This window comes from Micropterus salmoides, unplaced genomic scaffold, assembly GCF_014851395.1.
Source record: "Micropterus salmoides isolate LMB-PRFRI ecotype aquatic unplaced genomic scaffold, ASM1485139v1 Ms_hic_scaffold_3781, whole genome shotgun sequence".
In the NCBI taxonomy this organism is placed as follows: Eukaryota; Metazoa; Chordata; class Actinopteri; order Centrarchiformes; family Centrarchidae; genus Micropterus; species Micropterus salmoides.
In genome coordinates, this window is record NW_024043130.1 from 1 (window position 1) to 14,870 (window position 14,870).

The 14,870-nt window shown below is 41.2% G+C and overlaps 1 pseudogene; it reads left to right on the forward strand.

The window, feature by feature from the left end:
- The first annotated feature begins 525 nt into the window (after window positions 1–525).
- LOC119884930 lies at window positions 526–14,392 on the forward strand (annotated as a pseudogene).
- The last annotated feature ends 478 nt before the right edge of the window (window positions 14,393–14,870 follow it).

The following is a 14,870-nucleotide window of genomic DNA, read 5'->3' on the forward strand; positions in this document are numbered from 1 at the left end:
TAACTAATAAAGTCAACTAGGTGCGTCATCTCCACCCAGCTGATGCGACACCATCGTACGCCGTGATAGTAATGAAGTGGACCATGCTTGCAATATAAACATCTAAAAACTGAGGCGCAACTTTGCTCTGCTTGGACTGTGATCTGCACTTGAGGTTGTGTAACGTGTGGATAGTAAGTAGTGCCAGAGGCGTGTGACCTCTGACATAAATAGCAATTGTCAGTCGCTTGGATAAAAGCGTCAGCTAAATAATAAATGTAGATGTAAATTATATTCTGTTATTGTTTTAAATTTTGAATTGAATGATGCGGAAAAGGCATAAATTATTGCAGACAATTTTACCAGAATGCCGGAGACTAAGTGTTTAAAGCTCAGATTTCCTGCAGAAGCCCCCCAACCCCGTTGTCATCTAAGTGTAACGGTAATCCCCTTGTTAGTAGGATTGATTGGACTGACACCAATTCCATTCTCAATAAATACAAATGAACACAGACATCCATTTGTTTGTGTGTCTTTGTTTTGTAGGTACTCATACCTTGATGCTCATTGTGAGGTTGGCATCAACTGGTATGCTCTGGTGCTCCTATCTCAAAAGACAGGTAACACAAACACACACACTTTCGAGTTACAGTTTAAAGGCTGGGTTATCCAACAGATTGTTTCCAGACTGGTTCATTACTAAATGTATTAAATCATAACTTTTGTTTTCAGCACGTCTCTCTGTTGATAGCTTTGTCACCTTTGGTGTTAGAGTATGGTATAAATACAGACAACTGATAGAGTGGCAGATGAAATTCATGATGGTACCATTTCATTACATGTTTATAAGTAACTTACTGTTGGTGCATGCAAGTGTCACTGTGCAGCACTTTCAAAGATATGATCATCACTATGTTTCACAAGTTTTCTTTCTGTCCTGGCCCACGGATAATGAGTTGTAGGTTGCTTGTATTGTAGATGTCTACGTCTTCAGTTGTTCCAGATGTTTTGCTCAGAGGAAGTTTCTCAGTTTGTGTCATTCTTATCACTGCAATAAATCTGCTTTTGCTCGCAGCTCTGAAACCTGAAACCTCACATAGCCGGCGCAGCGAGCTGTTTAATTTACACTGATTTTGGGCACCTGTTCAGAACAGTGAACTCTGTCGCAGGTTTGATTCTGTGCCATGTATACAGTATTTATGCAAAAAAAGGTCTGGCCACAGGAGCAAATAAGCATCACCCCGTAAAGACTAGAGATCACTCCCATATCTATCAATGCACCATCATTGAGTGCTTTATCTGCAGTTACCAGTTAAGTGTATGTACAGACTGTATCTAGTGTATATGGATCTGGCTCCAGGAATAGTACTATGATATGACGTGCTCCTTAATGCCGTTTTTTACCATCCCTGCATTTGCAATTCAAGAAAAAACACTGAATGACATTGACACCTGTCTGAGCTCTGCTGTAAAACTCACTCTGCAACGCTTTGAACAGGTGTGTGTTGTGTGGTGTGTGTGTGTGTGTGTGTGTGTGTGTGTTGTGTGTGTGTGTGTGGTGTGTGTGTGGTGTGTGTGTGGTGTGTGTGTGTGTGGTGTTGTGTGGTGTGTGTGGTGTGTGTGTGTGTGTTGTGTGTGTGTGTGTGGTGTGTGTAGGACAGTGTGTACAGTACCACTGATAGACTATATAGATGGTAATGAGTACACTATGGAGCCCCAGCAGGGAGGCGATGAGGACGGCCTGGCTAGAGGAGCTGGGATTGGAGCCTGCTCTGGAAGAGAGTGCCACTTAGCCAGAGAGAGAAGGCCAACAGAAAACATACCACGCAGCCTACGGTACACTCACCGTAGCCAGCATGCTAACACTCATCCCTGTTCTGTTTGTGTCTCCATCTCCCATCCCTTCATCCCACCTGTCCTATCCACTGTGTCTTGCTTTGTCTTGGTCTCCGACGCCCCACACCCATGTCTTTGTGTTTTCATTGGCACTTCTGTCCGTATTTGTCTATTGTATTTTCTGGATGTACATGCCCCACCCCCACCCCACCCCACCACCACCATGTATCTTGTGTGCATGTCCCCACCCCCACTCTGTCAGAACGGTGTGTACGGTGCCTCTGATCGACTCCATCCATGGCCAGATGTTCACCATTGAGCCCCAGGGTGGAGGTGACGAGAACGGCTTTGCTAGAGGAGCCTGGGATTGGAGCATGCTCTGGAAGAGAGTTCCTCTGGGAGACAGAGAAAAAAACTCCGCAAAACTGAGACTGAGCCATATAGGTACAGAAAACCAATGTCTCCTGACTAATCTGGACAGTGTGTATACACAGAAGAAACACATCCAACTAACCTGGACAAATGCTAATGATATGTCTGACATAGAGACTATTAATACTTCACCGAACATGTGCAGAAATGCTAAGTGTTCGAAAAGAACAAAACAGTCTCTCGGTAGATCTGCTTAAATTAACCTAAAACCCAGAAATATTAAGAGCAGGGTGTCTGGGTAACAACAGATTATATTTAAAATATGATTGTGTCACTACTAACCAACTAAACCAAAACAAACTCCTTGAAGGGGAGCAGTTTCCTACTGTCCTGTCCACTGACTACGCTGTGCTGTAATGTTTCCGCTACTGGGAGTTAAATGGTGTTTCACCACAGTGTGTTGTGGGCCCTGTTTGTTTTTGTGGGGTCTACAGGGGAGCCTCTGGTGTGAATTGGGTTTGAGATGTGGCACCCCCCCCCCACCCCCCCACCTTCCCCCAACCAATTTTCATCATGTTGCTGTTAGTCTTCAATCTTACTAATTTCTCATAGGGCTGTGCAATTAGTCGAAATTTAATCACGATTTTGATTTTGGCTTCCAATGATTAGAAAAACTGGCTAATGGAATTAAAACGATTTCTCTTTCTCTCATCCAGGCTGTTACATGTTTTCTTCAGCTCGAGCTAACATGGCAGGCTAGTAACTGCTTCAACTTGCTAGACGCCATTATTACACTGCATACATTAGCCTAGCAACTGGCGGACCCTTTTTCTACTCATAGCTTTACAATTACATATAATTATACTTATTCAAACCCAGTGTGTTAAAACTTGCTTTACCTGGGCCTTGCTTGTAAAATATCCACTGTGTCCGCGTCTACTAACGTATTACCGGATTTATACTTTCCTCACCATTAGTTGTTAATTGTAACATATCGAGGTGTCGTCAACTTCCCCTGTCACACACGCGCGCGCACACAAATCGTTACTGTCTTCCTCTTTGCTCTAAGAAGCTGCTTAAAGTGAAAAATATTTGATTACTTTTAGCTCCTATGTCATGTCTATTTTGGATAATGCATAATCATTAAAAAAATGATGCATTCAGTTTTAAAAGTTCAATAAACGCAAGATGTTTTCTAAGTCATTCAACAATCATGTAGGGCTGAATGTCGATAAAATCGATTATAAAAATCGACACAAATTATTTGCATCGATGCTTCGTTTAATCCATGTAACTATACAGCACAGTTTCACAGGGACATTTATTACTGTCGCACATCGCGCTTACACTGTGAACACGACGTGATAAAGTGGAGGAAGAGAGAGAAAACAGCGATGGACGAAGACAAAAGTGTCCAAAGTATGTGATTATTTCAAGCTAAAGAAAACAACAACTCTCTAATGTTACCATCCGTCCACCGTAAAACTAAACTTTTGTCGCCTCGGCAACAGCACAGCAGTACCTGAACAAAAAGGTGTTCTGCCAGCGGAACACAGACGAGGTGACAGTAACAGCAACTTTAGCATTTAACTGAAATCATGATTGACTGTTGAGTTGAAGCCAAAGTAAGCCGCAGTCCTCAGCTGTAAATGTGCACACGTGCGTTGGTTGTTCTCCTTTTTGGGCCGTGACTTGAAACCTCAGTCATGAGTTAACTGGGTGTCGGGGAGCTCCAGCTCTCTCTGTAGCTCAGACAATCCCTGCTACCTGCGTGTGCTAATCCATCCTTTCAACCAGATTCTGTCTTTATAATCGCCTTTATAATAACAAACAACAGCTGTTTTGTGTGCAGGATCGCTCATTTCCCGTTTCACATTTCACGTGTGTTTCTTGATAAAAGTGGTTTGGAAACCAGCGTCGGGTGCCATGGGTGTTGTCAGCTCCTGTAGTGTGTGTGACCCCCTGTCACGATCAGTCAAGTAGTGTGAACGACACAACAACTTTTAGACTGCCGTCATATTACGGCAAGTTGTGTGAACTACACTGCCATCGACCGACGCTGAAAGTCGTGTAGTCTGCACGAGCCTTTAGTATAACTTGTTTAGCACTCGGTGATGTTTGTGTTTGCTGGATGACACTATGAATTTCCGAAATGACTAATAAATATCTATCACGTATAACGTGCACAGCTGATCCCGTTACTGCCAAGCAAAAGTACATCTTAAAACGATGAATCGTTGAAATAATCTATAGAAGCTTCGAATACTAAAATCATCGTTAGCTGCAGCCCTACAATCGTGTTCATAATTGTGATTTCAATTCAAACCAAAAAATCGTGATTATGATTTTTGCCATAATCGAGCACCTAATTTCTCACTTGCTTAGACTTTGTCTCTGTCTGTCTCTGATGTACTCTGTGTTCTCATTCTTATTAATACAGAAACTGACTGTGATTTAAGTGAAGGCAATATTGATGCAAATGAACTCTTTAATGTCTGACTTTCATGTATTAGATGTTCACAGATACCTTGAAAAGAGAGTCTGGATGTGTGTCTCTGTCTTTATACTTGTAGGTCTCCAGCCATGGCAGGTGGTCTCTTTGCTATAGAGAGAGACTTCTTCTTTGAGCTGGGTCTGTATGACCCAGGACTGCAGATATGGGGAGGAGAGAATTTTGAAATATCATACAAGGTAAACATGGACTATCCCAGTTTATACACACTGAGGCTAAATGGCCACACACACATGATTTAAAGGGTCTAGAGCAATGTTCACCTGGGCTTTGTACCATTTCTGTGTGTTTATGTAGATTTGGCAGTGTGGTGGCCAGCTGCTCTTCGTACCGTGTTCTCGTGTCGGCCATATCTACAGACTTCACGGATGGCAAGGCAACCCTCCACCTGCACATGTTGGATCCTCACCCACTCTGAAGGTAGAATGGCTCGTGCTTTGAAACACCAGGAGCCGGATGCACACAACTCTGTTTAGATTCACAACTACAAGTCTGTACACACAAAGACAGAATTATGCTTACAAGATTTATAAACAGTAGTGTTGAATCATGGTGAGCACACGTGCACAAGCCTCGTTTGCACTTTACAGATCTGTGTAGAATGCACACACAATCAGGGAAACTACTTCTCAAGCCAAATAAACAGTGTTATTATTACGTTCCAGCTCACACCTAACCTTCATCTTCATGTTATTTTATCAACTCCCAAAATATACAAAAGGTTCATGTGGGAAATTGTTGGGCTTCATTATTCATCTACGTTGCTTGCTGTATATACTAAATTGTGTGTGTGTGTGTGTGTGTGGTGTGTGTGTGTGTGTGTGTGGTGTGTGTGGTGTGTGGTTGTGTGGTGTGTGTGTGTGGTGTGTGTGTGTGTGTGTGTGTGTGTGTGTGGTGTGGGTGTGTGTGTGGTGTGTGTGGTGTGTGTGTGTGTGGTGTGTGTGTGTGTGGCGCACAGAACTATGTTCGTGTAGTGGAGGTATGGTGGGATGATATAAGGACTACTTTTATGCCAGTCGTCCGGAAACTCTCACTCTCGCCTACGGAGACATCAGTGAGCTTAAACGCTTCAGGTATATAATATGCATACTTTGTATTTATTTCTAAATATATCTGGACTTTTCATCTTTTATCACACTTGATCATGCTATAACACATCTCTGAATTTCTCATTTTACTACCAGTTTCCCACAGAATGGCCCCTGTACACTGCGATTTTTAAAGGCAAAAATGTCAATAGAGAGGTCACACTGTAAGAAATGTCCCCCGACAGCTGATTTAGAGCTTTGTCAGAATTTTTTGTCACCAGTGTGAGGAAGCCAGGAAGGACCATATCTTCACAGTGTGACTGCTGCTACGACCCACTTCTACAAACTAACCAATCATAAGTGTAGGGATGCAGCGATTACCGGATTTCACTATTAACCGCGTTTTAAAACGTCACGATTAATTAATCGTAAAGGCTCCACTACAGTGTTTCTGTTGCGCAAAACAAAAACAAAGTTACATGAGCGGTGCACCAGCTTAAAGTGCCGTGCTTATCAAAGACTAGAGGCAAAGAAACGGCTAAGCTCGGCAGTGCGGGAGAATTTCTAACTGAGTTAAATAACGTGGCAAGTTGGTGGGCAATTAATTATAAACATGTAATTTACAGTCGATGCCGCAGTGGTGAGAGTCGAGCTTTCAGTGCAACGTAAAGAAACACAGCAGGTGTAACCTTTCCGACCCACCGCAAGGACAGCCAGTGTCACTGAACATTTAACGTTACATCCTGTTGCCTCTTCCTGTCTGTGTAGAGAAAATGTTTGTATGTTAAAATGGCAGGTGTAAAACACTGACATAACATCAGGAGCTTATAGACTTTCAGGACTACACCAATTACCTGCATTTCAGTTATTAATGACACTGCATGAGAGATGTTCTCAGTTTCTCATATTCACTAAAACTTAAATGTACAGTTCAGTTAATGTCATCTCCTCAATAACTATTTCCCAGGGGGATAAATGAAGTTAATATTCCTCTTATATTAATAATACTTGCATATTATAGGAATATAATTGTTAATGTAATTAAATATTAAAAATCAACTTAAGTCATTACTAGTGTTCTGAAATTAATGAATGCAAAATAATCGTGACACCGTGATTATCCTCAGACTATAATTGTACCAACAAAATCTGTAATTGTTGCGTCCCTACATAAGATTGCATGAAATTACACATAATAGACATGTTACTACTGCTAAAAACATGTTTTCTGCTCACATCTGTGCAAATATTTTCCTTGGGCCTGGACAAACCAGCCTTTGATCAAAACCATGAACAGCAGTTGCCTGAACACCAAATTAACCAAAGCTACAGCCACAGAATTCCCCCAAGAGCTGAAGTATTTCAGACCCGCTTACACTAACAAATAAAAATACAGCGAGACATTATGACGATAAGCATACAACTATAGCAGTCAGGATAAGCATAGCAAATCTACTGGTATGATCATTGATCATACAATCACAAATAGGACTATTCATCAATTATCAACACAGCCAGAGACATAAAAGAGGTAACAATCACAAATGACATCCCTGATTGTACTCTGAACAGAATCCTGTAACTCACCCATCAGAAGTTCACTCTACGGGCCTTTACTAACAAGGTTGCAAGAAAAAAACGTCCCGCATGACAGGTTAAATGTCACTGGATAAACAGATTTCCCAATTCCAGCAAGCCTTGTTACATCATAACTTTTGAGAAGGAAACAACCAAAATTAAATATGCTTCAGGTAGAAATAATATTTTTTCATAACAATAAAAATAATAATTACATAATACTGAAAATATGAATGAAATAGCACCAACATGCATCAGTGGTAGTTCTGATGTTTCAGAAGTGACAGTTTTCCTGTTGATGGCAGTCGTGAAATTGGTCATATCTGCCCTGCTTCAAAGATTCTTAAATTTTATCTTTAGACACATGAAAGATTCTTAACATTTGAAGCTGAACATTCAATAATATTTGAATTGCTTAAGTAATGACTGTTTTTATGTCAGCGGTGAAGCTGTAAGCTCTCTGGTTGTAAACTAATTGTTTGCTTGCTGAACTTCAGGGAGGACCATCGATGCAAGAGCTTCAAGTGGTTCATGGAGGAAATAGCCTATGACATTCCACTGCACTACCCTCTGCCTCCTAAAAATGTGGAATGGGGGAGGTAGGCAGACACACGCACACAGCATGTTCACTCACTTTAGTTTCTTTCCTGGTGGTTAGATGCCTTGTTTGAACCATTTGTGTAATCCTGTGCCACAAGATTGTGTTTGTGTGACTTGTCCATGTGTGCATAGATTCGGGGCTTTGAGACAAGTTACTGTATCGACAGTATGGGACACACCAATGGAGGCAATGTGGAAATAGGACCGTGCCACAGGATGGGGGGCAACCAGGTAATGAAACACTCGTGTCTCCTTTGCTCACTTTTTCTATCCAAAACTGCTTCAGCACAACTTTATTGTTGTTTTTTTTTATCCTTACGTGGAGTCTGAGTTGTGCTGGGAGCTGGTCATTTTATGGTGCTGACCCAGTTACTACATAGGAAGCAGCATAGTGGCTGTCAGAGGTATAGAACAAAGCTGGTGAATCACACATTAAATAAACGCAATAAAAAAGTGATTAATTTCATTAAAAATATATACATAGCCCCTTTAAAACAATTGGAACCCAAGTCCCTCAGTACTACTTCTTATTCTGCCCATTTCTAAATTCAGTCAGTTATTTTCTCCAGATATCCAGCTATTGGTGTGCTGTCAATGACATCACCACAGGTTTCTTTAGAGCCGTTGTGAAGCTTGGTGTGGGTGGCTCCAGCTTCTGACTCTGGCTAATTCAAAAATGGGCAAACAGGTGGAGATGATGTGGGCCAAATGAATCCTGATTTTTGAAACCCCTTGAGGCTAGCCACCTGAGAGAGCACCCAGCTCTCAGTGTGGCCTGCCCTTAATTATGCATTACTTAAAGCCTTAATGTAATTTAAACAGGTGAGTTATATCAGAGTTGGATCTGTACCAGGCTGTAAACATGTTCTGCTGGAAAGTTGGACCCGTTAACATAGGGGTCTCACTTTTGGAGCCAGCCTCCACATGGCCATTCGAGGAACTGAAGGTTTAGGTTAGCTCTCTGTTGGTCTTTTTTAATGCTACCAGTAGAACTCACTGCATTAGTTTTCTTTCTGACTACAGAGAGGAGCTTGATTGAACCAAATGATTCAGCAACACAACATTTTAGTTGGTTTAGTTTTTACAAAACAAAGCAGCTTTTACAACTTCTGTGTCCAACCCTAAACTCTGAGGTAGCTAAGCCTGAGATTTAGGTTCCAGAACAGCTGATCAGCTGATACATTGCAACATTATATTTTAAGGCAGAGATCACCAAAGTAATGTGCAGTAAAAGTTTAAATGTACTGTTCTGACAAACTGTTACAACAATCATCGATAAGTACTTTTGCTTGGCCCGACACCCAATTAACTCCTGACAGTGAGGTTCCAAGTCACGGCCCAAAAAGGAGAACAACAAACGCACGTGTGCACATTTCCAGCTGAGGTCTGCAGCTTACTTTGGCTTCAACTCAACAATCAATCATGATTTCAGTTAAATGCTAAAGTGCTGTTACTGTTACCTTGTCTGGTGGACGGACGGTAACATTACAGAGTTGTTGTGTTTTCTTTAGCTTGAAATAATCCCATACTGTGGACACTTCTTCTTCGTCCCTCGCTATTTTCTCTCTTTCCCCACTTTGCAAACAGCACCAATAATCATGTAGTGTTCACAGCGTAAGCACGATGTGCCACAGTAATAAATGTCATTGCAAAACACTGTGCTGTAAAGTTAAATGGATTAAACGAAGCATTGATGCAAAGAATTTGTGTCGATGAAATTAATCGATTTAATCGATGAATCGTTTCAGCCCTACTGTTACAGTCTGATAAAGTATACTTCACGTGCAAAAGAGAAAGGCAATGTAAAGATTTCATTCTGAGCCAAGGGTGAATTCATGATGTGTATTTGAATATGAGGCCAGACATCATTGTTCAAAGACCTCCGTAAACCCAGAGTTTCCCTCAACTCAGGGTAGCGCTGAACGATTTGTTGTGTTTAAATCAAAATTGCACTTTGAAAAAAAGCGATTAACTAATGTTGAATGTTGCTGCTATTAAAATGTAGGTTCATTAACAGCGCATCTGACCCGTTTCACATTCATTCTGTTCATTCTTGTGTGACAGACCTGCCCAATCACAAGCACAATGCGCCTCCAGTTACGGTCCTACTCACCAATCAGAGTGGGCGCAGGGCGTGTACATTTTACAACAACAAACCAAACGTGTAGGCTGTGCCACTGTTTTGTCCATCCCCTGCCTGTCAACTCACACTGGACGTTTTTTAGCATCGGAGCGTTTGCCTGCCCCACGTTGCTGATGTGGTGTTAATTTGTCATTTTGTGTGCTTTTATAGTGATAACAGCTCTCTGTGAGCCAGTTTTGTGCTTTTGTCTGCACTGCATTTCAGAACAAGAGCGTTCTGCCCGCCTGACTTTGTTGACGTGTGTGTGCGTGTGTGCGTGTGTGTGTGTGTGTGTGTGTGTAGTTGTTCCGTATCAATGAAGCCAACCAGTTGATGCAGTACGACCAGTGCCTGACCAGAGAAGGTGATAATTCAGCAGTCATCATCACACACTGTGATCAGAACCAGCACACTGAGTGGAAGTACTTCAAGGTGAGACAGAAACACATGTGACTGATGAAAGCAAACATCTGTTCTGTGCTTGTGTTTGACCATGCTCTGGTCAACAGTGTGTGCAAACAGGAAAAGATGAGAGCACACTGATCAGTCTCAGACAGACAATGAACCACATTTCAATCACTCTCCCTGTTACTCTCTCTCTCTCTCTCTCCCCCACATTGGTCTTTGCAGGATCTTCATCGGTTCACTCACATGCCGACAGGTAAACATTTGCACTGTTTTTCAGTTATATATTTTTCACATAGTGATTTGCTGTCATCATTGACAATCATCATGTTACAAGTAGAAGGAAGTTTAGGACAGTGTGGCAAAATTCTACAGTAGCCACAGATTATTGATAAAGACCTGAACCAATAAGGAGTATCTACTGTAGAGAGTGGATCAATAAAATCCTAATGGTGCCCATCCCAACTAGTGAGAAAATTGCCTAGTTTACTGTACTAGGGCTGCAACTAACAACTATTTTGATAGTCGATTAATCTATCTGTTATTGAAATGAATAATCGATATGAATGGCAAAATTAAAGAATGCGTCTTATTTAACTATCAGCTTTTAAATTAAACTTGTTTGTGTTTTAGGCTTGTGCTCATTAACAGTCACGACAATAAAATAAATACTGCTTTCAAAAATAGCCTTTTAATGGACGTTTCTGCTGCAGCAACAGAAAGTTCCACTGAAATCAAGTCCTGATCTGCTGTTTAGTGACAGAGCAGTTTACAGGCCAGTACTGACAAACTGACACTACAAAGAAAGGAATAACGTCATGCATTACATTTGCCGAATTTACAGGGGGGTCAATAATAATGATTTTATAGTAGACAGCGTTTCACAATGTTTATATGTTTTCCCCTAACTCAACAACTCACAAAACACCATGATTTTTTTGGGGGGCAGATTAGCCGCTGCCTCACGCAGAGACAGGAGAACTGTTTTCTCTTCTTTAGAAAGTAAGAAATTGTTGTGTTGTCTAATCTTGCTCACTCGGCAGCAACACGTTCTCCTGCTGGGAACGTTGCCATGACCGATGCATCGTTTATGATTGCAAAGTCAGGGCACATCTGAAATGTGAACGCGGCCGTTGTGCATCATAATTACGTGCTACTCTCAGCTCCATTAAAAGTTGATCAAATTGACTAAGGGAAACTATAAAAAAAGTTACAGCTCATAGCGTACACGGCTTTAACGTGAAGCTAGCTTTCAAACTAGCTTACTGAGATGAGTCTTCATCATCCACAGAGCAACAATGTTACGCGCCTCCTCTTCAGACGCTCCGGTGTTTACAGGCAAAACTCAGCTTTGTAGATGCTGCAGTTAACAACCTTTTTGATTGAGTGAAGAGTGAAGTGCTTCCACACTTTGGAGGTTTAGGGTTGTAAAGGTGTTACTGCAGCGCTGATGTTGTGTTGTTTTAGTAATTTATTGATCACATCACTTTACTCCATTAAGCTCGATCGAAAATCGATTTTCGTCGACTACGTCGATTAGTTGTTGCACCCCTATACTGTACCAGGCTATTTAGAAATCCAGACTCACACAGCCACACTCACTACGCTCACTGCTCAATTGCGACCGCAAGTGGTGTGAGAACGTTACGGGACTAGTATACGAGAATAATGCCTTTGTCCCTGTTTGGTAGTGTTTTGGGTTTAACCCAGATAAGAAAGGTGAGCCAGCCAACAGGACAAAGCTGCATGCACATCATCTCTGTTCAGCCCACTGTTGTGTCGGTATCCATCGGAATCTATGGAAGAAGTGCTCTCATAGCGTTCATTATTCTATATGCCATAAGTATTTAAACCCAGCAAGAGTTGTCTAAATAGGGCTAACTGCATATTAGACATATTGGTCATGAAATGTGATCTGATCTTCATCTAAGTCACCACTATAGGCAAACATATGCTGCTTAAACTAATACACACAACAATTACATGTTTTTAGGCTAAGCCTGGAAGCAAACCTTGTCTAGTGGAGGCTGGGAGGAGTTGTTGCTTCTGAATCCCTGTAACAAACATCAGTAGTAATGTTCGTCTGTGTTCTCCTAACAGGGAAATGTCTGGACCGCTCCGACCTCCTCCACAAAGTGTTTATATCAGACTGTGACACCAATAAAACCACTCAGAAATGGGAGATGAACAACATAGTGGCTGTATGAAGACTGGCGCTTGGAGAGAAACATAGTGACACATACACACTGAGCAACACATCCGTTTACAGAAATCCTTTAAAGAATGAGCTTTTTGATACGAGCCCGTGTCAGTGCACCTGGGGTCCACATGGTCAAATTTAAAGATACTGAGTGTGGACGGTTAACAGCTTCAACCCAAATCTGTTGGTATCGGCCAAAATATGCCTTTGTCAGACTCAAGGTCATTCATTGTACAGACACTCCAGGTGGCAGATGAACTGGTTGTTGAGGCTGGTAGCTACAGGGCCTCAGAATAACCTGTTGGACAAACACTGAACCGGAAACATGACACATCTCTGTCCTTCATTGTGTTGATACCCTGTCTCTCTATCTGTTCTTCTGGGCTCTCAGGTCTTTTCTAAACCACTACATTGATTATTGAAATTAACTCAACTATTGAACAGTCATGCTCTGCTATTAGGTCTCTTCAATCTGATCCAAAAACTGATTTGCTCACTCACCAAAGAGTCCATTTTTAATGGTGGAGGATTCAGTCGCATCATCAGTGTGTTTAAGCGGCTGGCGAGTGTATGTACCCACTGGCAGGGTAAGAACAGGGTGTCAAAAACAAAGCATTTATTAGAAGTATCTAAAAAAAAGAACTCTCAGGTGAGCCAAATCTGTGGAAGAGACGAGGAGTGAATAAATGGAGAAGCACAATCAGGTCTCCGTTTTGAAAGTGTTGTGTGATGGTGTCATGCTGATATGTAAAAGTCCTGGCTTGTATTTATATGTAAACAATCAACGTATAACATTTTTATGCTCTGTCCTGTTTGCTCATCTGTATCTTTAGAGTCATTAGGCCAACGTGGCCTTGTCAGTCAGAGTACATCATCCTTCATCTTGGACCAGACAAAATGTGGAGAGGCACACGCTGAACAGGCTAAAAGGAAACTGACAATTATTTGTTCATTCTTCACATTTGTGTTTTTAGTATTTCCAATTAGAAAAGGACCTCTTTAGGTTCAAACTAATTCAATAATCTACCAGGCTAAATTTGCATTATGAAAAAGCAGAACTGAATTCACCACACTGTATGTAAATGCCTGACCAGGACCAAAAAGATGAAAAGAAAGCAAGCAATTCTTCTTTCCTACGTAGTTCTTCTAAACCATCTCCAAGTCCTTTCCCAGTGTGCCATGTGTGAAGCCATCCCACATGAGTCGTCTTAGCTTTGATTGGTTGCCATTTACTTGTATTGATTTCATAGAAATCAATCAATAGAAACCAAATCATTATATTGGCTTGAATTGATTTTCATCAACTTCTATAGGCACTTAGAGAAAGTTAAAACGAGAACAGTAACCTGACTGCCTGAGGATTTATGAACTGCCTGCCTTACTGACAGTCTTGATGAGTAATTCAGTAGCTGACCAGTTGACTGTGACTTATTAACTGCCTGTCTGAAAATGAAGAGAAAAAAATGCCACTTGGTTGTTTAGGGTGGGGAATGTTGCCAGTGAGAAATGGTGGTGGTGGAAACGACAGATGAAGAAAATCGGACTGCTTTTTTGTTTTTGTGGAAGGGAACAAGGGTTTGGTGTATGGATGACCATGTATGCAATGTTTGTACAATGTAAATAGATTTCTTTGTAAAGATGATCATGATGCATTTTGTGAGGGGCCTTGAATGATGTAAATATCTAACTTATAGCAGAGATTTAATATGGGCTAAACTGTGGGTGAATGAGCAAATAAAAGACCTGATTTTTTACTAATATCACTGTTCTCTCTTTTTTATTATGATTTCAGGGAAACAACTTAAAAAACCCATACATGATGGATTATTTTGGCACTAACTCCTTGTGATATCTAATTGTGCAGTATTGGTTTTCTTTGTCCGGGTTGGGAAATATGTGAGACTCACTCAACTCAATAAAATTGAACTGAGTGTCATTCACTTACAATTTGGTCAAAAGAACAAATCTTTTGGGTGAACGAACTGAACTGATTCACTTACTGAAACAATTCTTGTTCATGTTATGTTGGCATTACTATGTTGGATATTAAGGTTTAGACGGCATCAAGATTTATATTAAATAATGTAATGAGAACAATTATAAAGGGTGTGCGTGAGCTTGTGGTCAAAGAATAAAAGGTGTAGAAGCAACTTTAAGTTGCTCCATATGTGTGGTTAACGGTGTAACGGTGCCAAGTTAAGTTAGTTAGCATGCAGACAAAGAAAGAAAGTGTGTGTG